Source organism: Bufo gargarizans, chromosome 4, assembly GCF_014858855.1.
Source record: "Bufo gargarizans isolate SCDJY-AF-19 chromosome 4, ASM1485885v1, whole genome shotgun sequence".
Lineage (NCBI taxonomy): Eukaryota > Metazoa > Chordata > Amphibia > Anura > Bufonidae > Bufo > Bufo gargarizans.
Window position 1 is genome coordinate 151,767,598 of NC_058083.1, and position 26,502 is coordinate 151,794,099.

The following is a 26,502-nucleotide window of genomic DNA, read 5'->3' on the forward strand; positions in this document are numbered from 1 at the left end:
CAGCTAAATCTGTCCCTAGTGCTGTAGCTGGGCGAGTTATTTAGTGTCCGTTCAAGCACATTTCTTGTTCTGGGTTGAAATACAATTCCCAATTTAGCAATTTCATAATTTAGTGGTTCCTGCTATATCAGAGCTATTTGAAATCTATCCCAAAAAGGGTATATAATATTGAAGGTGCACATAGGGTCATTCAGAGTAACTTCACACACACCCGCTACTGTGTATTTCCAAGTCTAATTCTGTCACTAAATCCATACCGGTGACCCAGCGCCTAAATACTAGGCCTCAAATTTAATTCCCTCTAAATCTCTCGTTACCCACCGCTGTACTGTTGTTGCTGGGCAAGATATTTAGTGTCCGTCAAAGCACATTTTTTGTTCTGGGTTGAAGTACAATTCCCAATTTAGCAATTTCATAATTTAGTGGTTTCTGCTATATCAGAGCTATTTGAAATCTATCCCAAAAAGGGTATATAATATTGAAGGTGCACATAGGGTCATTCAGAATAACTTCACACACACCCGCTACTGTGTATTTCCAAGTCTAATTCTGTCACTAAACCCATACCTGTCACCCAGCGCCTAAATACTAGGCCTCAAATTTAAATCCCTCTAAATCTCTCGTTACCGTTGTCCTGTTGTAGCTGGGAAAGTTATTTAGTGCCCGTCAAAGCACATTTTTTGTTCTGGGTTGAAGTACAATTCCCAATTTAGCAATTTCATAATTTAGTGGTTCCTGCTATATCAGAGCTATTTGAAATCTATCCCAAAAAGGGTATATAATATTGAAGGTGCACATAGGGTCATTCAGAATAACTTCACACACACCCGCTACTGTGTATTTCCAAGTCTAATTCTGTCACTAAATCCATACCGGTGACCCAGCGCCTAAATACTAGGCCTCAAATTTAATTCCCTCTAAATCTCTCGTTACCCACCGGTGTACTGTTGTTGCTGGGCAAGATATTTAGTGTCCGTCAAAGCACATTTTTTGTTCTGGGTTGAAGTACAATTCCCAATTTAGCAATTTCATAATTTAGTGGTTTCTGCTATATCAGAGCTATTTGAAATCTATCCCAAAAAGGGTATATAATATTGAAGGTGCACATAGGGTCATTCAGAATAACTTCACACACACCCGCTACTGTGTATTTCCAAGTCTAATTCTGTCACTAAACCCATACCTGTCACCCAGCGCCTAAATACTAGGCCTCAAATTTAAATCCCTCTAAATCTCTCGTTACCGTTGTCCTGTTGTAGCTGGGAAAGTTATTTAGTGCCCGTCAAAGCACATTTTTTGTTCTGGGTTGAAGTACAATTCCCAATTTAGCAATTTCATAATTTAGTGGTTCCTGCTATATCAGAGCTATTTGAAATCTATCCCAAAAAGGGTATATAATATTGAAGGTGCACATAGGGTCATTCAGAATAACTTCACACACACCCGCTACTGTGTATTTCCAAGTCTAATTCTGTCACTAAATCCATACCGGTGACCCAGCGCCTAAATACTAGGCCTCAAATTTAATTCCCTCTAAATCTCTCGTTACCCACCGCTGTACTGTTGTTGCTGGGCAAGATATTTAGTGTCCGTCAAAGCACATTTTTTGTTCTGGGTTGAAGTACAATTCCCAATTTAGCAATTTCATAATTTAGTGGTTCCTGCTATATCAGAGCTATTTGAAATCTATCCCAAAAAGGGTATATAATATTGAAGGTGCACATTGGGTCATTCAGAATAACTTCACACACACGCTTCTGTGCATTTCCAAGTCTAATTCTGTCACTAAATCCATACCGGTGACCCAGCGCCTAAATACTAGGCCTCAAATTTAATTCCCTCTAAATCTCTCGTTACCCACCGCTGTACTGTTGTTGCTGGGCAAGATATTTAGTGTCCGTCAAAGCACATTTTTTGTTCTGGGTTGAAGTACAATTCCCAATTTAGCAATTTCATAATTTAGTGGTTTCTGCTATATCAGAGCTATTTGAAATCTATCCCTAAAAGGGTATATAATATTGAAGGTGCACATAGGGTCATTCAGAATAACTTCACACACACCCGCTACTGTGTATTTCCAAGTCTAATTCTGTCACTAAATCCATACCGGTGACCCAGCGCCTAAATACTAGGCCTCAAATTTAATTCCCTCTAAATCTCTCGTTACCCACCGTTGTACTGTTGTTGCTGGGCAAGATATTTAGTGTCCGTCAAAGCACATTTTTTGTTCTGGGTTGAAGTACAATTCCCAATTTAGCAATTTCATAATTTAGTGGTTTCTGCTATATCAGAGCTATTTGAAATCTATCCCTAAAAGGGTATATAATATTCAAGGTGCACATTGGGTCATTCAGAATAACTTCACACACACACGCTTCTGTGCATTTCCAAGTCTAATTCTGTCACTAAATCCATACCGGTCACCCAGCGCCTAAATACTAGGCCTCAAATTTATATCCCGCTGAATTTGAATACAATACATTGGGCCAAATAATATATTTGTTGTTGTGGTGAACCATAACAATGAGAAAAACATCTAGTAAGGGACGCGGACGTGGACATGGTCGTGGTGGTGTTAGTGGACCCTCTGGTGCTGGGAGAGGACGTGGCCGTTCTGCCACATCCACACGTCCTAGTGTACCAACTACTTCAGGTCCCAGTAGCCGCCAGAATTTACAGCGATATATGGTGGGGCCCAATGCCGTTCTAAGGATGGTAAGGCCTGAGCAGGTACAGGCATTAGTCAATTGGGTGGCCGACAGTGGATCCAGCACGTTCACATTATCTCCCACCCAGTCTTCTGCAGAAAGCGCACAGATGGCGCCTGAAAACCAACCCCATCAGTCTGTCACATCACCCCCATGCATACCAGGGAAACTGTCTCAGCCTCAAGTTATGCAGCAGTCTCTTATGCTGTTTGAAGACTCCGCTGGCAGGGTTTCCCAAGGGCATCCACCTAGCCCTTCCCCAGCGGTGAAAGACATAGAATGCACTGACGCACAACCACTTATGTTTCCTGATGATGAGGACATGGGAATACCACCTCAGCATGTCTCTGATGATGACGAAACACAGGTGCCAACTGCTGCGTCTTTCTGCAGTGTGCAGACTGAACAGGAGGTCAGGGATCAAGACTGGGTGGAAGACGATGCAGGGGACGATGAGGTCCTAGACCCCACATGGAATGAAGGTCGTGCCACTGACTTTCACAGTTCGGAGGAAGAGGCAGTGGTGAGACCGAGCCAACAGCGTAGCAAAAGAGGGAGCAGTGGGCAAAAGCAGAACACCCGCCGCCAAGAGACTCCGCCTGCTACTGACCGCCGCCATCTGGGACCGAGCACCCCAAAGGCAGCTTCAAGGAGTTCCCTGGCATGGCACTTCTTCAAACAATGTGCTGACGACAAGACCCGAGTGGTTTGCACGCTGTGCCATCAGAGCCTGAAGCGAGGCATTAACGTTCTGAACCTGAGCACAACCTGCATGACCAGGCACCTGCATGCAAAGCATGAACTGCAGTGGAGTAAACACCTTAAAACCAAGGAAGTCACTCAGGCTCCCCCTGCTACCTCTTCTGCTGCTGCCGCCTCGGCCTATTCTGCTGCTGCCGCCTCGGCCTCTTCCTCCGCCTCTGGAGGAACGTTGGCACCTGCCGCCCAGCAAACAGGGGATGTACCACCAACACCACCACCACCACCTCCGTCACCAAGCGTCTCAACCATGTCACACGCCAGCGTTCAGCTCTCCATCTCACAAACATTTGATAGAAAGCGTAAATTCCCACCTAGCCACCCTCGATCCCTGGCCCTGAATGCCAGCATTTCTAAACTACTGGCCTATGAAATGCTGTCATTTAGGCTGGTGGACACAGACAGCTTCAAACAGCTCATGTCGCTTGCTGTCCCACAGTATGTTGTTCCCAGCCGGCACTACTTCTCCAAGAGAGCCGTGCCTTCCCTGCACAACCAAGTATCCCATAAAATCAAGTGTGCACTGCGCAACGCCATCTGTGGCAAGGTCCACCTAACCACAGATACGTGGACCAGTAAGCACGGCCAGGGACGCTATATCTCCCTAACTGCACACTGGGTAAATGTAGTGGCAGCTGGGCCCCAGGCGGAGAGCTGTTTGGCGCACGTCCTTCCGCCGCCAAGGATCGCAGGGCAACATTCTTTGCCTCCTGTTGCCACCTCCTCCTTCTCGGCTTCCTCCTCCTCTTCTTCCACCTGCTCATCCAGTCAGCCACACACCTTCACCACCAACTTCAGCACAGCCCGGGGTAAACGTCAGCAGGCCATTCTGAAACTCATATGTTTGGGGGACAGGCCCCACACCGCACAGGAGTTGTGGCGGGGTATTGAACAACAGACCGACGAGTGGTTGCTGCCGGTGAGCCTCAAGCCCGGCCTGGTGGTGTGTGATAATGGGCGAAATCTCGTTGCAGCTCTGGGACTAGCCAATTTGACGCACATCCCTTGCTTGGCGCATGTGCTGAATTTGGTGGTGCAGAAGTTCATTCACAACTACCCCGACATGTCAGAGCTGCTGCATAAAGTGCGGGCCGTCTGTTCGCGCTTCCGGCGTTCACATCCTGCTGCTGCTCGCCTGTCTGCGCTACAGCGTAACTTCGGCCTTCCCGCTCACCGCCTCATATGCGACGTGCCCACCAGGTGGAACTCCACCTTGCACATGCTGGACAGACTGTGCGAGCAGCAGCAGGCCATAGTGGAGTTTCAGCTGCAGCACGCACGGGTCAGTCGCACTACAGAACAGCACCACTTCACCACCAATGACTGGGCCTCCATGCGAGACCTGTGTGCCCTGTTGCGCTGTTTCGAGTACTCCACCAACATGGCCAGTGGCGATGACACCGTTATCAGCGTTACAATACCACTTCTATGTCTCCTTGAGAAAACACTTAGGGCGATGATGGAACAGGAGGTGGCCCAGGAGGAGGAGGAGGAGGATGAGGAAGAGGGGTCATTTTTAGCACTTTCAGGCCAGTCTCTTCGAAGTGACTCAGAGGGAGGTTTTTTGCAACAGCAGAGGCCAGGTACAAATGTGGCCAGCCAGGGCCCACTACTGGAGGACGAGGAGGACGAGGATGAGGAGGAGGTGGAGGAGGATGAGGATGAAGCATGGTCACAGCGGGGTGGCACCCAACGCAGCTCGGGTCCATCACTGGTGCGTGGCTGGGGGGAAAGGCAGGACGATGACGATACGCCTCCCACAGAGGACAGCTTGTCCTTACCCCTGGGCAGCCTGGCACACATGAGCGACTACATGCTGCAGTGCCTGCGCAACGACAGCAGAGTTGCCCACATTTTAACCTGTGCGGACTACTGGGTTGCCACCCTGCTGGATCCACGCTACAAAGACAATGTGCCCACCTTACTTCCTGCACTGGAGCGTGATAGGAAGATGCGCGAGTACAAGCGCACGTTGGTAGACGCGCTACTGAGAGCATTCCCAAATGTCACAGGGGAACAAGTGGAAGCCCAAGGCCAAGGCAGAGGAGGAGCAAGAGGTCGCCAAGGCAGCTGTGTCACGGCCAGCTCCTCTGAGGGCAGGGTTAGCATGGCAGAGATGTGGAAAACTTTTGTCAACACGCCACAGCTAACTGCACCACCACCTGATACGCAACGTGTTAGCAGGAGGCAACATTTTACTAACATGGTGGAACAGTACGTGTGCACACCCCTCCACGTACTGACTGATGGTTCGGCCCCATTCAACTTCTGGGTCTCTAAATTGTCCACGTGGCCAGAGCTAGCCTTTTATGCCTTGGAGGTGCTGGCCTGCCCGGCAGCCAGCGTTTTGTCTGAACGTGTATTCAGCACGGCAGGGGGCGTCATTACAGACAAACGCAGCCGCCTGTCTACAGCCAATGTGGACAAGCTGACGTTCATAAAAATGAACCAGGCATGGATCCCACAGGACCTGTCCGTCCCTTGTCCAGATTAGACATTAACTACCTCCCCATAACCATATATTATTGGACTCCAGGGCACTTCCTCATTCAATCCTATTTTTATTTTCATTTTACCATTATATTGCGATGCTACCCAAAGTTGAATGAACCTCTCCTCTGCCTGTGTGCTAGGCCTAAATATATGCCAATGGACTGTTGCAGTGGTGGCTGACATGAAGCCTGATTCTCTGCTATGACATGCAGACTAATTCTCTGCTGACATGAAGCCAGATTGTCTGTTACGGGACCTCTCTCCTCTGCCTGGGTGCTGGGCCTAAATTTATGACAATGGACTGTTGCAGTGGTGGCTGACGTGAAGCCTGATTCTCTGCTATGACATGCAGACTGATTCTCTGCTGTCATGAAGCCAGATTGTCTGTTACGGGACCTTTCTCCTCTACCTGGGTTCTGGGCCTAAATTTATGAAAATTGACTCTTACAGTGGTGGGTGACGTGAAGCCTGATTCTCTGCTATGATATGAAGACTGATTCTCTGCTGACATGAAGCCAGATTGTCTGTTACGGGACCTTTCTCCTCTGCCTGGGTTCTGGGCCTAAATTTATGAAAATTGACTCTTACAGTGGTGGGTGACGTGAAGCCTGATTCTCTGCTATGATATGAAGACTGATTCTCTGCTGACATGAAGCCAGATTGTCTGTTACGGGACCTTTCTCCTCTGCCTGGGTTCTGGGCCTAAATTTATGAAAATTGACTCTTACAGTGGTGGGTGACGTGAAGCCTGATTCTCTGCTATGATATGAAGACTGATTCTCTGCTGACATGAAGCCAGATTGTCTGTTACGGGACCTTTCTCCTCTGCCTGGGTTCTGGGCCTAAATTTATGAAAATTGACTCTTACAGTGGTGGGTGACGTGAAGCCTGATTCTCTGCTATGATATGAAGACTGATTCTCTGCTGACATGAAGCCAGATTGTCTGTTACGGGACCTTTCTCCTCTGCCTGGGTTCTGGGCCTAAATTTATGAAAATTGACTCTTACAGTGGTGGGTGACGTGAAGCCTGATTCTCTGCTATGATATGAAGACTGATTCTCTGCTGACATGAAGCCAGATTGTCTGTTACGGGACCTTTCTCCTCTGCCTGGGTTCTGGGCCTAAATTTATGAAAATTGACTCTTACAGTGGTGGGTGACGTGAAGCCTGATTCTCTGCTATGATATGAAGACTGATTCTCTGCTGACATGAAGCCAGATTGTCTGTTACGGGACCTCTCTCCTCTGCCTGGGTGCTGGGCCTAAATATATGCCAATGGACTGTTGCAGTGGTGGCTGACGTGAAGCCTCATTCTCTGCTATGACATGCAGACTAATTCTCTGCTGACATGAAGACAGATTCTCTGTTACGGGACCTCTCTCCTCTGCCTGGGTGCCGGGGCCTAAATATCTGAGAATGGACTGTTCCAGTGGTGGCTGACGTGAAGCCTCATTCTCTGCTATGACATGCAGACTAATTCTCTGCTGACATGAAGACAGATTCTCTGTTACGGGACCTCCCTCCTCTGCCTGGGTGCTGGGCCTAAATATATGCCAATGGACTGTTGCAGTGGTGGCTGACGTGAAGCCTCATTCTCTGCTATGACATGCAGACTAATTCTCTGCTGACATGAAGACAGATTCTCTGTTACGGGACCTCCCTCCTCTGCCTGGGTGCTGGGCCTAAATATATGCCAATGGACTGTTGCAGTGGTGGCTGACGTGAAGCCTCATTCTCTGCTATGACATGCAGACTGATTCTCTGCTGACATGAAGCCAGATTCTCTGTTACGGGACCTCTCTCCTCTGCCTGTGTGTGTGCTGGGCCTAAATATATGCCAATGGACTGTTGCAGTGGTGGCTGACGTGAAGCCTCATTCTCTGCTATGACATGCAGACTAATTCTCTGCTGACATGAAGACAGATTGTCTGTTACGGGACCTCCCTCCTCTGCCTGGGTGCTGGGCCTAAATATATGCCAATGGACTGTTGCAGTGGTGGCTGACGTGAAGCCTCATTCTCTGCTATGACATGCAGACTAATTCTCTGCTGACATGAAGACAGATTCTCTGTTACGGGACCTCTCTCCTCTGCCTGGGTGCCGGGGCCTAAATATCTGAGAATGGACTGTTCCAGTGGTGGGTGACGGGAAGCCAGATTCTCTGCTATGGAACCTCTCTCCAATTGATTTTGGTTAATTTTTATTTATTTAATTTTTATTTTAATTCATTTCCCTATCCACATTTGTTTGCAGGGGATTTACCTACATGTTGCTGCCTTTTGCAGCCCTCTAGCTCTTTCCTGGGCTGTTTTACAGCCTTTTTAGTGCCGAAAAGTTCGGGTCCCCATTGACTTCAATGGGGTTCGGGTTCGGGACGAAGTTCGGATCGGGTTCGGATCCCGAACCCGAACATTTCCGGGATGTTCGGCCGAACTTCTCGAACCCGAACATCCAGGTGTTCGCTCAACTCTAGTGAAAACCTCTCAGTACTCCAGATGGCGACCAAAATGGTTGCCTTTTTTTGGTCGGAAATGAGACTTAGAATTGCAAAGCGCAACATGACTGTTCAGTCTGCTCCCGCTCCACCCGCACTGTTTTTGGCACGCTAATATGTTTGTATTGTAATGCATTGCCTATTCGTGTACTACAGTGAGTGCCTGAGGCTGGATCTCCTCGGCTCCCGTAGAAGACAGGTCTCGATGCCGTGCATCGGGGTGCCTTCTGAGACCTCGAGTCCCCACCACAGCAACCAGGGTGTCTGCTGATTGATTTCAGCAGGCATTCAGTTCCGATCACCGCCACACGGCGGTGATCGGAAATACTGTGTCCGTAAGAAGTTAGTAACCATGTTACAGATGACAGAAGCCCTTTCAGATACAGGTGCTGGTTTGAAAACTGTATAATACTCCCCTGTCCGACACAATTTGTGATCAGTGTAGGCAGGAGAGGAGTGTAAGCGATCATGGGGAGGACTGTGAGCAACACAGCCCTCTCTATCCTGAAGGTCCCCGAGCTGCATGGAAGGAGATGAAAGCTACAGCCAAAAGCAGCTTGAGGACCTTAATGATGTCATTAGTGGGAACAGCCAGACCAGGTAGAGGAGAAATGTGAATTTTTAAAATATTTAAGTTTTTGCGTTTTCATTTTTCCCTTCCTGTTTTCCCTAGTCATAATTTATTGTTCACATGGCCATATACGCACTTGTTTTTTGCAGAGTAAGTTGTAATTTCAAATTGTACCATTTTACATTGTATACAATGTAGCGGAAACCTGGAGGAAAAAAAAAGTGTACCAGAACCTTCCAGGAGGTGTGACCAGTAAGCCCTTGGCCCAGTTCATCCCCACCACCAGGGGCATCTAGTCTGCCCATGCTCTGTATCTATTGGGCAGACTAGATGGGCCAAATGGTTCTTAGCTGCCGACACATTCTATGTTTCTATGTATCTGCCTGTCTCCTGTTTGCAAGATGTCCCAGAGGTCTGCCTTAGGCCTCCGCAATGTAAAGCATAAAAATGCTCACTAGTCAGCAGCATATGGCCCTGTCTAAAGAGGTGATGCACTGCCAATATAATTTAAAAAGTCCGGAGGATTAACGATCATAGTAACGATCAAGTAATGCTCATTATGACCCAAAATCAGCCCATGTAAAAGGACACTTACTTAGGCTTGTTTCACACTGCCAGCACAGAATTCTGGAAGGCTGTTTGGCATGGAATTGCTGGGAATCAGCCAGACACAAACCACTAAGGTATTTGTCTAACAAATTCACTGCATATTTGCCGTGTGTCGATAGGTTCCCTGCCGGACCCCATCATAGTTAATTGGGCTGAATGGCATTCCGGGAGTGCCCGATGGTGATGGCTCCGGGAGGCTATTCCTGAACTGAACAGCCTGCTGGATCTGTAAACGTTAGTGTGAAACTAGCCTTAGTACATGTTCTCAATAGTCATTTCTTTTTTTACTTTATAAAGGAATATATTATCTAAATTTGATTTCCTAATTAAAATCCGATGCGTTTTTTTGTTCTAACCTATTTTTATTTTCTAACCGTAGATTGTTATATTTTATTTTCTGCACATAGTCAACTTGGCTGAGCTGCTGCACTGCTCCATCAACAGCAGTCACATGAGCATAGGTAACAAGTGTCTGGATATCACTGACTGATTTCTGAACATATACTATAACTTGTGCAGAGAGAGTTAGTAGATATAAGCTGTGACCATCACCTATTGTCAAGGGAGGATTGTGTGTGTGTGTGTGTATGTATACACACACACACACACACACTCACCTAAAGAATTATTAGGAACACCATACTAATACGGTGTTGGACCCCCTTTTGCCTTCAGAACTGCCTTAATTCTACGTGGCATTGATTCAACAAGGTGCTAATAGCTTTCTTTAGAAATGTTGTCCTATATTGATAGGATAGCATCTTGCAGTTGATGGAGATTTGAGGGATGCACATCCAGTGCATGAAGCTCCCGTTCCACCACATCCCAAAGATGCTCTATTGGGTTGAGGTCTGGTGACTGTGGGGGCCATTTTAGTACAGTTAACTCATTGTCATGTTCAAGAAACCATTTTTCCAGTCTTCAACAGTCCAATTTTGGTGAGCTCGTACAAATTGGAGCCTCTTTTTCCTATTTGTAGTGGAGATGAGTGGTACCCGGTGGGGTCTTCTGCTGTTGCAGCCCATCCGCCTCAAGGTTGTGCGTGTTGTGGCTTCACAAATGCTTTGCTGCATACCTCGGTTGTAACGAGTGGTTATTTCAGTCAACGTTGCTCTTCTATCAGCTTGAATCAGTCGGCCCATTGTCCTCTGACCTCTAGCATCAACAAGGCATTTTCACCCACAGGACTGCCGCATACTGGATGTTTTTCCCTTTTCACACCATTCTTTGTAAACCCTAGAAATGGTTGTGCGTGAAAATCCCAGTAACTGAGCAGATTGTGGAATACTAAGACCAGCCCGTCTGGCACCAACAACCATGCCACGCTCAAAATTGCTTAAATCACCTTTCTTTCCCATTCTGACATTCAGTTTGGAGTTCAGGAGATTGTTTTGACCAGGACCACAACCCTACATGCATTGAAGCAACTGTCATGTGATTGGTTGACTAGATAATCGCATTAATGAGAAATAGAACAGGTGTTCCTAATAATTCTTTAGGTGTATATATATATATATATATATATATATATATATATATATATACATACATATACATATACATATACACACACACACACACACACAGTACAAACCAAAAGTTTGGACACACCTCATTCAAAAGAGTTTTCTTTATTTTCAAGACTATGAAAATTGTAGATTCACACTGAAGGCATCAAAACTATGAATTAACACATGTGGAATTATATACATAACAAAAAAAGTGTGAAACAACTGAAAATATGTCATATTTTAGGTTCTTCAAAGTAGCCACCTTTTGATTTGATTGCTGCTTTGCACACTCTTGGCATTCTCTTGATGATTTTCACTTCACAGGTGTGCCTTGTCAGGTTTAATAAGTGGGATTTCTTGCCTTATAAATGGGGTTGGGACCATCAGTTGCGTTGTGGAGAAGTCAGGTGGATACACAGCTGATAGTCCTACTGAATAGACTGTTAGAATTTGTATTATGGCAAGAAAAAGTAGCTAAGTAAAGAAAAAAGGAGCCATCATTACTTTAAGAAATGAAGGTCAGTCAGTCCGAAAAACTGGGAAAACTTTGAAAGTGTCCCCAAGTGCAGACACAAAAACCATCAAGCGCTTTAAAGAAACTGGCTCACATGCGGACCGCCCCAGGAAAGGAAGACCAAGAGTCACATCTGCTGCGGAGGATAAGTTCATCCGAGTCACCAGCCTCAGAAATCGCAGGTTAACAGCAGCTCAGATTAGAGACCAGGTCAATGCCACACAGAGTTCTAGCAGCAGACACATCTCTAGAACAACTGTTAAGAGGAGACTGTGTGAATCAGGCCTTCATGGTAGAAAATCTGCTAGGAAACCACTGCTAAGGACTTGTTTGGGCTAAAGAACACAAGTGATGGACATTAGACCAGTGGAAATCTGTGCTTTGGTCTGATGAGTCAAAAATTTGAGATCTTTGGTTCCAACCACCGTGTCTTTGTGCGACGCAGAAAAGGTGAACGGATGGACTCTACATGCCTGGTTCCCACCGTGAAGCATGGAGGAGGAGGTGAGATGTGTGGGGGTGCTTTGCTGGTGACACTGTTGGGGATTTATTCAAAATTTAAAGCATACTGAACCAGCATGGCTACCACAGCTACCAATCGAGATGGTTTGGGGTGAGCTGGACCGCAGAGTGAAGGCAAAAGGGCCAACAAGTGCTAAGCATCTCGGGGAACTCCTTCAAGACTGTTGGAAGACCATTTCAGGTGACTACCTCTTGAAGCTCATCAAGAGAATGCCAAGAGTGTGCAAAGCAGTAATCAAAGCAAAAGGTGGCTACTTTGAAGAACCTAGAATATGACATTTTCAGTTGTTTCACACTTTTTTGTTATGTATATAATTCCACAGGTGTTAATTCATAGTTTTGATGCCTTCAGTGTGAATCTACAATTTTCATAGCCATGAAAATAAAGAAAACTCTTTGAATGAGAAGTTGTGTCCAAACTTTTGGTCTGTACTGTATGTATTAATGCCAGATTCGGTACCAAGTGTTCCAGAAAAACGGATCCGGTTTCCCGGTCTGCGAATGCGAAAGTGCAAAAATTGATGCATGTAAGTGTTACCCTTCATTGTAATCCTTCCTGAGAAAATAATGAGATGACTACTAAGATTTCTACAGAGCAAGAAGCTGTCAGGCTTTTGCGAGTCTGAGTGCTCAGTGTAAAAACAGCAAGATTCCAGGATTATATACAAAGTGACATGGATAGAAAATCACCTTTTAATATTTAACATAAAAACTTGACTTGAAGGATAACTGTCACACTTAGACCCTAATTTCAATTTCCATATATGTAGTTACTAATAACATGATATTCGAGAATCAGATACTATTAGACTGACTTACCCCATATTTAATAAGATTCAGCCCTTAGCAACCTGTCTGCATAAAACTGCAATTTCACTATTCAGTTAAGATGGCCGTCACTGTCCTTACCCTGAGGCTAATCCCACCTGCCCTCACTAGCCAGTAACAATAGCCCCCCAAAAGTGTCAGCAACCAGAGCCCTTCCCCCTAAAAGGTTAATCTCCTGCAGCACTCTCTTACCACATGTTGCTTTCATTTATACACTGAACAAATGGCAGATCTCCCTTCCCTGTTGTGCGCTGCTTCAACTCTGCATTCTCCAGCTCTGCTGAGTGAGGGAACGTCTGCCAAGCGCAGAGACAGGGAGAAGTGCACACAGACCAGGCACTTTTATCAGCTGCTGGGGAGGACCTGGCTTTAATCATTTACTTACAGTCCCTGGCTGTCAGTAATTTGACCTTGCACGCAGCCTGCTTCTGCGTCCTCCGTCCTTCAACAGACAGACGGACCTGCATAGCAACCCTATTGTAAGCACAGGTAAAAGTAGGCAGTACAGGAAACAAAACTGTGGAATTAAGGGGTAATTGAATACACAATGAAAAGTTGAAATAGGGCCTCCAAGGAGATATTAATCACCACAATCCCCAAAAAAATATGACAGTTATACTTTAACCATTAACCTGTTCCGGACATAGGGCGTACCGGTACATCCTATGTATTTCCCGATCCTTAAGGACACAGGGCGTACCGGTACGTCCTATGCATTTCCGGTGCCTGCTGAAATAGGCACCGGTGCCTGCTGAAATCAATCAGCGGGTACCCAGGGTCAATGCCCAGGGGGGTCCTGTGACCCCCTGTATCAGCGATCGCTGCAAACCACAGGTCAGTTCAGACCTGCGGTTTGCAGCGCTTTCGGGAGTTTTCTGATCCCCGCAGATCAGAAACTTCAAAATGGCTTTATTTTATGTTTAGGCCCCCCTGCAGGCCTCTGTGATATTTGCCTGCGGGGCGGCAGTGTGGGCCACTATTATCAGGGCGGGGCGGGCAGGCACGCGATCATCCGACCCGCCCCCTTTCTCAGGATGGCCGAGCGGTTTGCAGAGTGTCAGCACATTCCTGACACTCTGCTTGAAAAGCCTGACATCTGTGCAGGCGTTTAACCCCAACCATGCCGCAGTCCGTAGGGACCACTGTATGGAAGAGGTTAACAGGGACGGAGCTCCCTCTCCCATTGGGGGCTGTTGTGCCTTTTCAGCCCCCGATGGGTGAGGGAGGGGGCCCCCCTCCCTCCCCATCACCCACAGCTCTGCTGTGGCAGCGAGTGATGGTTACCATGGCAACTGGACGCCCGGCAGGCGCCAGGATGTCCATGGAGCTGATCAGACTTCTGCTAAAAGGTAGAAGTCTAATCAGACTTGGTAAAGTTAAAATACAGTACAGTACACTATATAGTGTACAGTACTGTATTAGACAGACATCAGACCCACTGGATCTTCAAGAACCAAGTGGGTCTGGGTAAAAAAAAAAAGTAAAAAAAAAAAAAAAAAACACATTTAGCACTGATAAAGTTTTAAATAAATTCCCTACACAGGTTTGATATCACTGCGTCTGTAACGATCTGAGCTATAAAACGGCCATGTTAATTTCCCTGCACGTTGAACGCCATTAAAAAAAATTGAAATCCCACAAAAAATGAGCCCCTACATGACAATGGACCAAAAAAACTAAAAAAAAAACTATGACTCTCAGACTATGGAAACACTAAAACATGATTTTTTTTAGTTTAAAAAATGGAATCATTGTGTAAAACTTACATAAATAAAGTATACATATTAGGTATTGCCGTGTCCATAATAACTGGCTCAATAAACATATCACATGACCTAACCCCTCAGATGAATACCGTAAAAAAAATAAAAATGGTGTATTAAAAGCTATTTTTTTGTCACCTTACATCACAAAAAGAGTAATAGCAAGCGATCAAAAAGTCATACTCACCCCAAAATAGTGCCAATCAAACCGTCATCTCATCACACAAAAATTATACCCTACCCAAGATAAATCGCCTAAAAACTGAAAATACTATGGCTCTCAGACTATGGAGACACTAAAACATGATTTTTTTTTTTTTTTGTTTAAAAAAATGAAATCATTGTGTAAAACTTACCCTAAACTAGTACCAACAACTGCCAACCAATCCTGTAGTTTCTAAAATGGGGTAACTTTTTGGGAGTTTCTACTCTAGGGGTTCATCAGGGGGGCTTCAAATGGGACACAGTGTCAAAAACCCAGTCCAGTTTGCTTTGTAGTTGGAAAAAATATGCCGTATGGCATTCCTTTCCTTCTGCGCCCTGCCGTGTGCCCATACGGCGGTTTACGACCACAAATGGGGTGTTTCAGTAAACTACACAATCGGAGCCAAAAATATTGAGTTTTGTTTGGCTGTTAACACTTGCTTTGTAACTGGAAAAAAATTAATAAAATGGAAAATCTGCCAAAAAAGTGGAATTTTGAAATTGTTTCTCCAATTTCCATTAATTCTTGTGGAACACCTAAAGGGTTAACAATGTTTGTAAAATCAGTTTTGAATACCTTGAGGGGTGTAGTTTCTAGAATTGGGTATTTTTTGGGTGGTTTCTATTATGTAAGCCTCACAAAGTGACTTCAGACCTGAACTGGTTCTTTAAAAGTTGGTTTTTGAAAATTTCTGAGAAATTTCAAGATTTGCTTCTAAGCCTTGTCCACCAAAAATAAAATGTCATTCCCAAAATGATCCCAACATGAAGTAGACATATGGGGAATGTAAAGTAATAACTATTTTTGTAGGTATTACTATGTATTATAGAAGTAGAAAAATTGAAACTTGGAAATTTGCAAACTTTTGCAAATTTTTGGCAAATTTGTTATTTTTTTATAAATAAAAATTATAATTTTTTTACTCCATTTTACTAGTCTGATGAAGTACAATATGTGACGAAAAAAATCTCAGAATGGCCTTGATAAGTCAAAGCGTTTTAAAGTTATCACCACTTAAATTTGCAAAAAAAATGGCCTGGTCCTTAAGGTGAAATAAGGCTGTGGCCTTAAGGAGTTAAGTTCTTTTCTTTAAAATTCTGTTTATTTTAACCATTAGGTTCTTTTCTAACCATACATTATCTGTTATACTCTACCTCCTGTGACAAATGATAGTATTTAGTCTGATTCTAATACAAACCGGATTCCAAAAAAGTTGGGACACTATACAAATCGCGAATAAAAACTGAATGCAATGATGTGGAGGTGCCAACTTCTAATATTTTATTCAGAATAGAACATAAATCACGGAACAAAACAGTTTAAACTGAGAAAATGTACCATTTTAAAGGGAAAAATATGTTGAATCAGAATTTCATGGTGTCAACAAATCCCCAAAAAGTTGGAACAAGGCCATTTTCACCACTGTGTGGCATCTCCCCTTCTTCTTACAACACTCAGACGCCTGGGGACCGAGGAGACCAGTTTCTCAAGTTTAGAAATAGGAATGCTCTCCCATTCTTGTCTAATACAGGCCTCTAACTGTTCAATCGTCTTGGGCCTTCTTTGTTGCACCTTCCTCTTTATGATGCGCCAAATGTTCTCTATAGGTGAAAGATCTGGACTGCAGACTGGCGATTTCAGTACCCGGATCCTTCTCCTACGCAGCCACGATGTTGTGATTGATGCAGAATGTGGTCTGGCATTATCTTGTTGAAAAATGCAGGGTCTTCCCTGAAAGAGATGACGTCTGGATGGGAGCATATGTTGTTCTAGAACCTGAATACATCTTTCTGCATTGATGGTGCCTTTCCAGACATGCAAGCTGCCCATGCCACACGCACTCATGCAACCCCATACTATCAGAGATGCAGGCTTCTGAACTGAGCGTTGATAACAACTTGGGTTGTCCTTGTCCTCTTTGGTCCGGATGACATGGCGTCCCAGATTTCCAAAAAGAACTTTGACTCGTGACTCGTCTGACCACAGAACAGTCTTCCATTTTGCCACACTCCATTTTAAATGATCCCTGGCCCAGTGAAAACGCCTGAGCTTGTGGATCTTGCTTAGAAATGGCGGCTTCTTTGCACTGTAGAGTTTCAGTTGGCAACGGCGGATGGCACGGTGGATTGTGTTCACTGACAATGGTTTCTGGAAGTATTCCTGAGCCCATTCTGCGATTTCCTTTACAGTAGCATTCCTGTTTGTGGTGCAGTGTCGTTTAAGGTCCCGGAGATCACGGGCATCCAGTATGGTTTTACAGCCTTGACCCTTACGCACAGAGATTGTTCCAGATTCTCTGAATCTTCGGATGATGTTATGCACAGTTGATGATGATAGATGCAAAGTCTTTGCAATTTTTCGCTGGGTAACACCTTTCTGATATTGCTCCACTATCTTTCTGCGCAACATTGTGGGAATTGGTGATCCTCTACCCATCTTGGCTTCTGAGAGACACCGCCACTCTGAGAAGCTCTTTTTATACCCAATCATGTTGCCAATTGACCTAATTAGTGTTAATTGGTCTTCCAGCTCTTCGTTATGCTCAAATTTACTTTTTCCAGTCTTTTATTGCTACTTGTCCCAACTTTTGGGGGATTTGTTGACACCGTAAAAATTTGAATCAACGTATTTTTCCTTTAAAACGATACGTTTACTTGGATTAAACGTTTGATCTGTCATCTACATTCTATTACAAATAAAATATTGACATTTGCCATCTCCACATCATTGCATTCAGTTTTTATTCACAATTTGTTTAGTGTCCCAACTTTTTGGGAATCCGGTTTGTACTTGACTCCTGGCCCTGTAGTCAACAGCATACAAGGATGGCCTTTCAATTATGTCCATACAACACAGTCCATAGTATATAATCAGAATGACTACTGTTGAAGGTTCTGTGTGACCTTTTTAGTGGCTTTTTGTCACAGTGAGACATGATATCACACTTGCATTTACAACTGCTACATCCATATGTTATTATACTTCTGTTCGGACACAACAGTCTGGAACACTATGTTGGTACTTGGCACTATTGTGGAGAAAGTTGGCCATGACACAACTGAGAATAACTCAGGTGCTCTAGATATTGGTCTGGGCATTTCTAACACAGTATTGATTTTAGAAATTAACCAGTAATAGTTTTGTAGGTGAGGTCCAGGCAATAATGGGTGCAGCCTATATTTGAAACAAATTCTGTTATGTTTTTCTAGGCTAGGTGACCATTATTATAGCCCTGAAGGGCAGTCACCCAGCTCCTGATATATAATGTTTCACAAAGCTTACATCAGTATCATTTACAGTACTCCAATGCACTGAAGACTGACAATTTGGCTTTTTTCAGCTATCATTTTTTTTTTTTTTACTAACCTTTTAAAGTCATTATATCAGAAACCTACAAGAGCCCTTGATATAGCCAATAATAATCTGAGCCAATCTCTCACAAAGCTAAAGCAGAACAGCCTCCAAACAAAGGAAACTTCCTTCTTCATAAGAGTCTTGGATTAAAAGCCTTGTAACATACTGTAGAACTTTGCTGTAATTGTAGTATTTTTAAAGAATGTTACCAATAACTACTTGGTTTATTACATAGCTACAAAAGCAGAAAATGACAGCGGTTCTACAAAGAAGACCAAACTTGTGTGCAAATATAATGTGTCTTGCGGCAGTCTTTAGGCTGTCCTTAGAGACACACTCGTGTCATCATCGTGTCAGCTTCAAGCATCTGCCTAAGAGGATTTACGCAGGATTTACCAAACATTCGACAGAGGCTTTCTAATGCATGCTTCTTTTTATGTAGGTCTTGAGGACAGGCCAGCCGTCAGACTGCCTTCCTGAAATGTAGTTTAACTGCAGTGATCCGTCTCCTTGTCAATAAATTAATGTTCACCTAGGCTAGTATAGATTTTATTTCATGTCAATTGACATGAGGTGATTGAGAGGTCTCCATCCATGATCTATGGTTCCTGATGACTTGAGGTTTAATGTGTTTTAAGAATGGTTTACAAAGATTTTAACCACAAAGTTAAAATTGAAGCACTGTGTAAGCCTGAAAAAATATATCTAATGTTAAAAACATTAGCAATACATTTATTAGCTCACAATAAAAATTATGTTTGCAAGTTTTCAGGCTTCTCCATCGAGCAACTGTACAAATAAATGACTGAGAAAAAAGGCACAACATTTAATCCCTTCATGCATGTGGATGTAACTGTATGTCCAGACTGCATGTAGTATGCAGTTACTTCCAAATAGCTAAACAGGGCTGCGACACTAGAAACTGTCATAGCCCCGGAGTCTCAGCTCTCCCCGAGAAGAGGTCCCTTGCCGGCGATCGCTCCGCTGCGCTCTGTGCAGACTAACCAATCTGAGCACGGCAGTGCGAAAAATGCCAAAGTCATATATATATATCCCAAAACTAAAACGGGAACTAAAATGTAATTTTAAATTTTCACAGCCAAGTGTTTCTAAATTCTATTAAACGCTTGTTGGGTCAAGGCATTCACTTCATCCCTCGATCAATTCCTTGAGGGGTGTAGTTTCCAAAATTGGGTCATTTTTGGAGGTTTTCTTTCTAGGGGTACCTCAGGGTCTCTTCAAATGTGACATTTCCGCCGAAAACTAGTCCAGCAAAATCTGCCTTCAAATACGATATTGCGGTCCTTTTTCCTTCTGAGCTCTGCCGTGTCCCCATACAGAAGTTTACAACGACATATGGGGTGTTTCTGTTAACTGCAGAATCAGGGTAATAAATATTGAGGTTTGTTTTGCCATTAAAAATGGATTTAAATGGAAAATTAAATCTTTTAAATTTCACCTCCATTTTGCTTTAATTCCTGTGGAACACCTAAAGCAGGGATGGCCAAACAGAGGCTCTCCAGCTGATGCAAAACTACAACTCCCAGCATGCCCAGGCTACCTACAGCTATCAGCCTACAAAAGGGCATAGTGGGAGTTGTAGTTTTACAACAGCTGGAGAGCCTCAGGTTGGCCATGCCTGACCTAAAGGGTTACCATAGTTTGTAAAATCTGTTTTTAATGCAGTCATTTTTGGGTGGTTTCTACTATGTAAGAACCTTAGTCACTTCAGAACTGAATTGGTCTTTAAAAAGACGGTTTTGAAATTTTTCTTGAAAATAAAAAAAAAATTGCTTCCAAAATTCTAAACCTTTTAACATCTTAAAAAAAAAAAAATTTACAAAATGATGCCAACATAGACAAATGGGGGATGTTAATTAACTATGGTATCTTGTGAGGCATCACTATTTGTCTTAAAAAATCAGGGAAATTCCAACTTTCTCATTTTTCTACATTTTGGAATTTTAATTTTAATTTTTTCATCACTAGCATGAAGTAGGAAGTGTCACAAGAAAACAATCTCAGAATGGCTTGGATCAGTAAAAGTGTTCCAGAGTTATTAACAGAAAAAGTGACACGCCAGATTTGAAAAATGGGGTTCCGGCATTTGGTCCAAACTGGCTTTTGCTTGAAGGGGTTAAAATATGTTACAGACATTTGTACTCGTACCTGGGGTGATACATCATTAACCCCTTAACTTACCATGATGTACCTGTACACCGTGGATCGCCATATATTAAGGCACCATGACCTACAGATACAGGAGCTGTGCCCATGCACTGAACAGCAGGAGTCCGGCTGTAACTGGTCCCTAAAGGAGGTTTCCAGTCTGTACATAATAATAACCCATCTTTAGGAATGCGAAAAAAGCAAGAAGAGGATAGACTGGGTGTATGAATGCAGTGAGCACTCAAAACTGAATAAAAACTGAGCTATATTCAGAAATAAACAGCAAAAGGACAAAACAATTTATACACTTGGTGCACAACACACTGAGGATGGAAACGATACATCCAAACTAAGAAAGAGCTGCATGGACATGGTCATGGAACAGGCCAGAACATAGCAGCCATAAAGGTAAAAGAAATATATTACAACTTTACAGATACCTTCATAAATTATATTAAAGCATAATGAAAACCCCATTTAAGTGGTTAAACAAGTTGATTTATTGCTCTGGCTTATCCTATATACATCTATTAAATAGTGTGCCTTTCTCTCAGTCACTGACTTGAAATCTAGCCTGACGAAGGGGCCTCTGCACTCTGAAAGCATGCAAATATAAATTTTTGTGTTTAGCCATTTAAAGGGGTTGTCCGGGTTCAGAGCTGAACCCAGACATATCCATTTTCACCCCGGTAGCCCCACTGACATGAGCATCGCAGCAGTTCATGCTCCGATGCTCTCCTTTGCCCTACGCTAAATCGCGAAGGGCAAAGGCATTTTTTGGAGATCCGGTGACGTACCTGGGCTATCCATGGGGCTGCCAAGAACCCCGGTGACGTCACCGGCACTGATAGGCGGGATTTAGTGCTGCTCTAGCCAGTAAAACGGCTAGGGCAGCGCTAAAGCCCGCCCATCAGAGGCGGTGACTTCAGCGAACACACTGCGCCCCGGTCGTGTGTTGAAATTTCCGCCCGGCCATGTGTTATTGAAAACAAAAGAGCCCGTGCCCTGCACGATTTAGCGCAGAGCAAGGGAGCGCATCGGAGCATGAGATGCTGCAATAGTAGCCTCAGGGGGGCTGCCTGGGTGAAAATAAGGGTATGTCAGCTCTGAACCCGGACAACCCCTTTAAAGGTGTCACTCCTTTAATACTGTATTTTTCGCTTTATAAGACGCACCTAATGATAAGACGCACCTAGGTTTTTGAGGCGGAAAATAAGAAAAAAATATTTTGAACCAAAAGGTGTGCTTTTGGTAGGTTTTGAACTAATGGGGGATCTGTGGATGACGCACTGTTATGGGGGGGATCTGTGGATGACGCACTGATGGGGGGGATCTGTGGATGACGCACTGATGGGGGGGGATCTGTGGATGACGCACTGATGGGGGGGGATCTGTGGATGACGCACTGATGGGGGGGGGATCTGTGGATGACGCACTGATGGGGGGGGGATCTGTGGATGACGCACTGATGGGGGGGGGATCTGTGGATGATGCACTGATGGGGGGGGATCTGTGGATGACGCACTGATGGGGGGGATCTGTGGATGACGCACTGATGGGGGGGGATCTGTGGATGACGAACACTGTTATGGGGGGGATCTGTGGATGACGAACACTGTTATGGGGGGGATCTGTGGATGACACTTATGGGGGGGGGGCTCTGTGGATGACACTTATGGGGGGGGGCTCTGTGGATGACACTTATGGGGCTCTGTGGATGACACTTATGGGGCTCTGTGGATGACACTTATGGGGCTCTGTGGATGACACTTATGGGGCTCTGTGGATGACACTTATGGGGCTCTGTGGATGACACTTATGGGGCTCTGTGGATGACACTTATGGGGCTCTGTGGATGACACTTATGGGGCTCTGTGGATGACACTTATGGGGCTCTGTGGATGACACTTATGGGGCTCTGTGGATGACACTTATGGGGCTCTGTGGATGACACTTATGGGGCTCTGTGGATGACACTTATGGGGCTCTGTGGATGACACTTATGGGGCTCTGTGGATGACACTTATGGGGCTCTGTGGATGACACTTATGGGGCTCTGTGGATGACACTTATGGGGCTCTGTGGATGACACTTATGGGGCTCTGTGGATGACACTTATGGGGCTCTGTGGATGACACTTATGGGGCTCTGTGGATGACACTTATGGGGCTCTGTGGATGACACTTATGGGGCTCTGTGGATGACACTTATGGGGCTCTGTGGATGACACTTATGGGGCTCTGTGGATGACACTTATGGGGCTCTGAGGATGACACTTATGGGGCTCTGAGGATGACACTTATGGGGCTCTGAGGATGACACTTATGGGGCTCTGAGGATGACACTTATGGGGCTCTGAGGATGACACTTATGGGGCTCTGTGGATGACACTTATGTCATCCACAGATCCCCATAAGTGTCATCTACAGATCCCCCATCAGATGCATCAGTGTAGAGGGAGGAGGCGGGGACACTCATGGCGGGGCCCGGTGCAGTGACTCTACTCTAATACACCGGGCCCCGCAACTGTTAAACATTCAATCTGATCTATATCTAATTGTATATGCTCTGTACGGTACTTACTGTAGTACCGTAAGTATAGCATTAAGACGGCGCAGACCGGCATCTCCCTCGGTCATGCGCCGCCTGCCCCAGCTCCCTCGGTCATGCGCCGCCTGCCCCAGCTCCCTCGGTCATGCGCCGCCTGCCCCAGCTCCCTCGGTCATGCGCCGCCTGCCCCAGCTCCCTCGGTCATGCGCCGCCTGCCCCAGCTCCCTCGGTCATGCGCCGCCTGCCCCAGCTCCCTCGGTCATGCGCCGCCTGCCCCAGCTCCCTCGGTCATGCGCCGCCTGCCCCAGCTCCCTCCTCATGCGCCGCCTGCCTGCTTATCTCACTTTATGAATGAAGAGGCAGGCGGCGCATGACAGAGGGAGCTGGGGCAGGCGGCGCATGACAGAGGGAGCTGGGGCAGGCGGCGCATTACAGAGGGAGCTGGGGCAGGCGGCGCATGACAGAGGGAGCTGGGGCAGGCGGCGCATGACAGAGGGAGCTGAGGCAGGCGGCGCATGACAGAGGGAGCTGGGGCAGGCGGCGCATGACAGAGGGAGCTGGGGCATGCGGCGCATGACAGAGGGAGCTGGGGCAGGCGGCGCATGACAGAGGGAGCTGGGGCAGGCGGCGCATGACAGAGGGAGCTGGGGCAGGCGGCGCATGACAGAGGGAGCTGGGGCAGGCGGCGCATGACAGAGGGAGCTGGGGCAGGCGCCGCATGACCGAGGGAGCTGGGGCAGGCGCCGCATGAGGAGGGAGCTGGGGCAGGCGGCGCATGAGGAGGGAGCTGGAGCAAGCGGCGCATGACCAAGGGAGATGTCGGTCTGCGCCGTCTTAATGCTATACTTAAGGTACTACAGTAAGTACCGTACAGAGCATATACAATTAGATATAGATCAGATTGAATGTTTAACAGTTGCGGGGCCCGGTGTACTAGAGTAGAGGCACTGCACCGGGCCCCGTCATGAGTGTCCCCGCCTCCTCCCTCCACACTGATACTTCGCTGGCCGCGCTGTGCAGCATAGCGGCCAGCGAAGTATTCGATTATTAAGTGAAAAATACAGTATTCTGGATTATTTTTTTTTATCACAAAAGTATTTAATATCACACCACATTACAATCAATATATGCCGAAGATGATACAAATATGATTTCATTTACACTTTTGAATGGCATGTTACAAATACTCGCATCACTCTCAGAGGGTTTTGAGATGGTGACTGTGATTGTTCTATCAATGACATGTTTTGTTGCTTTTTACTTTGCTGAAAAATCCCCTTGGTGCGTAGGTTAGTCCTTAGGGTGAGGCAGCCAATGCATAGAGGGCCTGTCAGGCAGGAATTGCAGTGCCATTATGTGCCTGTCTGTAGATGAAATGGATAATGTTTGCTCTGCAGGAACATGTAGCGAAATACAAAAATCTCAGAGGGGAAAACAGAATTCCCTGTAGAAGAAAAACTGTATCCTATTCTCAGTATCAGTGGGCATCCCCTATAAGTGTAAGGGCTCATGCACACAAACTTATTTTCTTTCAGTGTTCGTTCTGTTTTTTTTTTTTTGGCGGACCATATGCGGAAATATTTATTTCAATGGGTCTGCAAAAAAAGCAGAAGTTACTCCGTGTGCATTCCGTTTCCATATGTCCGTATTTCCATTCTGCAAAAAAATAGAACATGTTCCATTATTGTCCGTATTATGGATAAGGATAGTACTGTTCTATTAGGGGCCAGCTGTTCCGTTCCGCAAAATACGGAATGCACATGGACATCATCCGTATTTTTTGCAGGCCGCAAAATATTCATATTCACAGAAATTGTATAAGTCCAAAAAGAACAGAGCTTTCCAATTTGTCATCTCATTGACCTGATCGCTTCAATTTGATGCACTGCTTCTTGAGGGAGATTGCCCATCTTGCCACTTTATTTGAAAAGCCAAGGTTGACATACAAACAGTAATATAGGAAATCACTCCTGCTGGCAAACCATTATAACTAACTAGACGTGTGTTTACACACAGCTATGACTGCAAAAATTTGTGTGTCTTAATAGTCAAAATTATCGCATCCATAGAGGGAAACATTTTCTAAAGTGCTTAACCCCTTGAGGACCTCCGGTCTGATCACTAAACATGGTGCCCGCTCGCACTTGCAGAGGGCACCATAGCCGCAAATGTGACCACGGCATTTGAGCAGTCCGGTAACAGCGTTTCCCGGCTGAGATCAGGGAACCTGTTACATTGCTGAAATGGCCCGAAGCCTCAAGCAGGCTTCAGTGTCTATTTCAGGAATATACCAATACAGGCCACTAGGTGGCAGCATTGTATTGTTATATTGCAAATGAAATGCTCAATGATGGCTATATAGCCATCAATGAAAACAATAGGCAATCTAATGATTGGCAGTTATTGTTACCCAAAGTGACTTAAATAGTTTAAAAAAAATTTACCAAAGTTTTTGCAATTTTTTAGATATAGATATAGATATATATATATATATAGATATATATATATATATATATATATATATATATATATATTTCAAATCACCCCCCTTTCCTTAAAATAAAAATACTTAACCAATAAAAAATATAAACATCATGGTCATTGCCGTGTGCGAAAATGCCCATATAATTAAAATATAACAATATTAATGGCGTACTGAGAATAGCGTAACAAGAGAAAAAATAAAAGATGCCAATTAATAATTCTTTGTCACTTCAACTACCCAATAATGTTTTTATAAAAAGTGATCAAAAAGTTGCACACACACTTCAAACTGGTATCACTAAAAAGTACAGATTGTCCTGCAAAAAATGAGTCCTCACACAGCCCCGTACACGTAACTACAAAAAAGTTATAGGGGTCAGAATATGGTTTTACATTTTTTTTTTCCCCTCAAAGGTTTAAAAAGAGAATTCTGTATTAAAACGCAATAAATATTATACAACTGTGGTATTGTTGTAATCGCACTAATCTGGAGAATGAAGATAACAGGTCAATTTTACCGCATATTGTACAGTGTAAACATTTTTTTTTACAACAATCTGTATCAAAATTGCGGCTTTTCCCAATTTTTCCCCCACTTCCTACTACATGGTATGCAACCATAAATGGTGCCATTACAAAGTACAACTTATCCCGCAAAAAATAAGCCCTCATAAGGTTATGTGAATGGAAAAAAAAAAGTTAGGACTATGGGAAGGCGGGGAGTGAAAAACTAAAAACGCAAAAAAGGAAGATCTCAGTATCCTTAAAGGGTTAACATTTCCTTCTCTGATGATAACTGTTTTAGCTGGTGCCATTATGGAGAATAACCATGTTTTATACTGCTACAATGGGGGCAGGTTATTCAGTGAACAATGCTTAGAAATATGGCAATATATCCTGGAGCAAACACTCCTTTGTACATTAATCTCACTGTTGCTGGTAAGACAGACTTAAAGAGTCACTGTAC

The 26,502-nt window shown here is 44.7% G+C and overlaps 1 protein-coding gene across 1 annotated transcript in view; it reads right to left on the bottom strand.

Moving 5' to 3' along the window:
- Nucleotides 1-26,502, bottom strand: part of PLCH1 (phospholipase C eta 1) — a 263,641-nt gene that overhangs the window by 103,736 nt on the left and 133,403 nt on the right. The window lies entirely within an intron of this gene.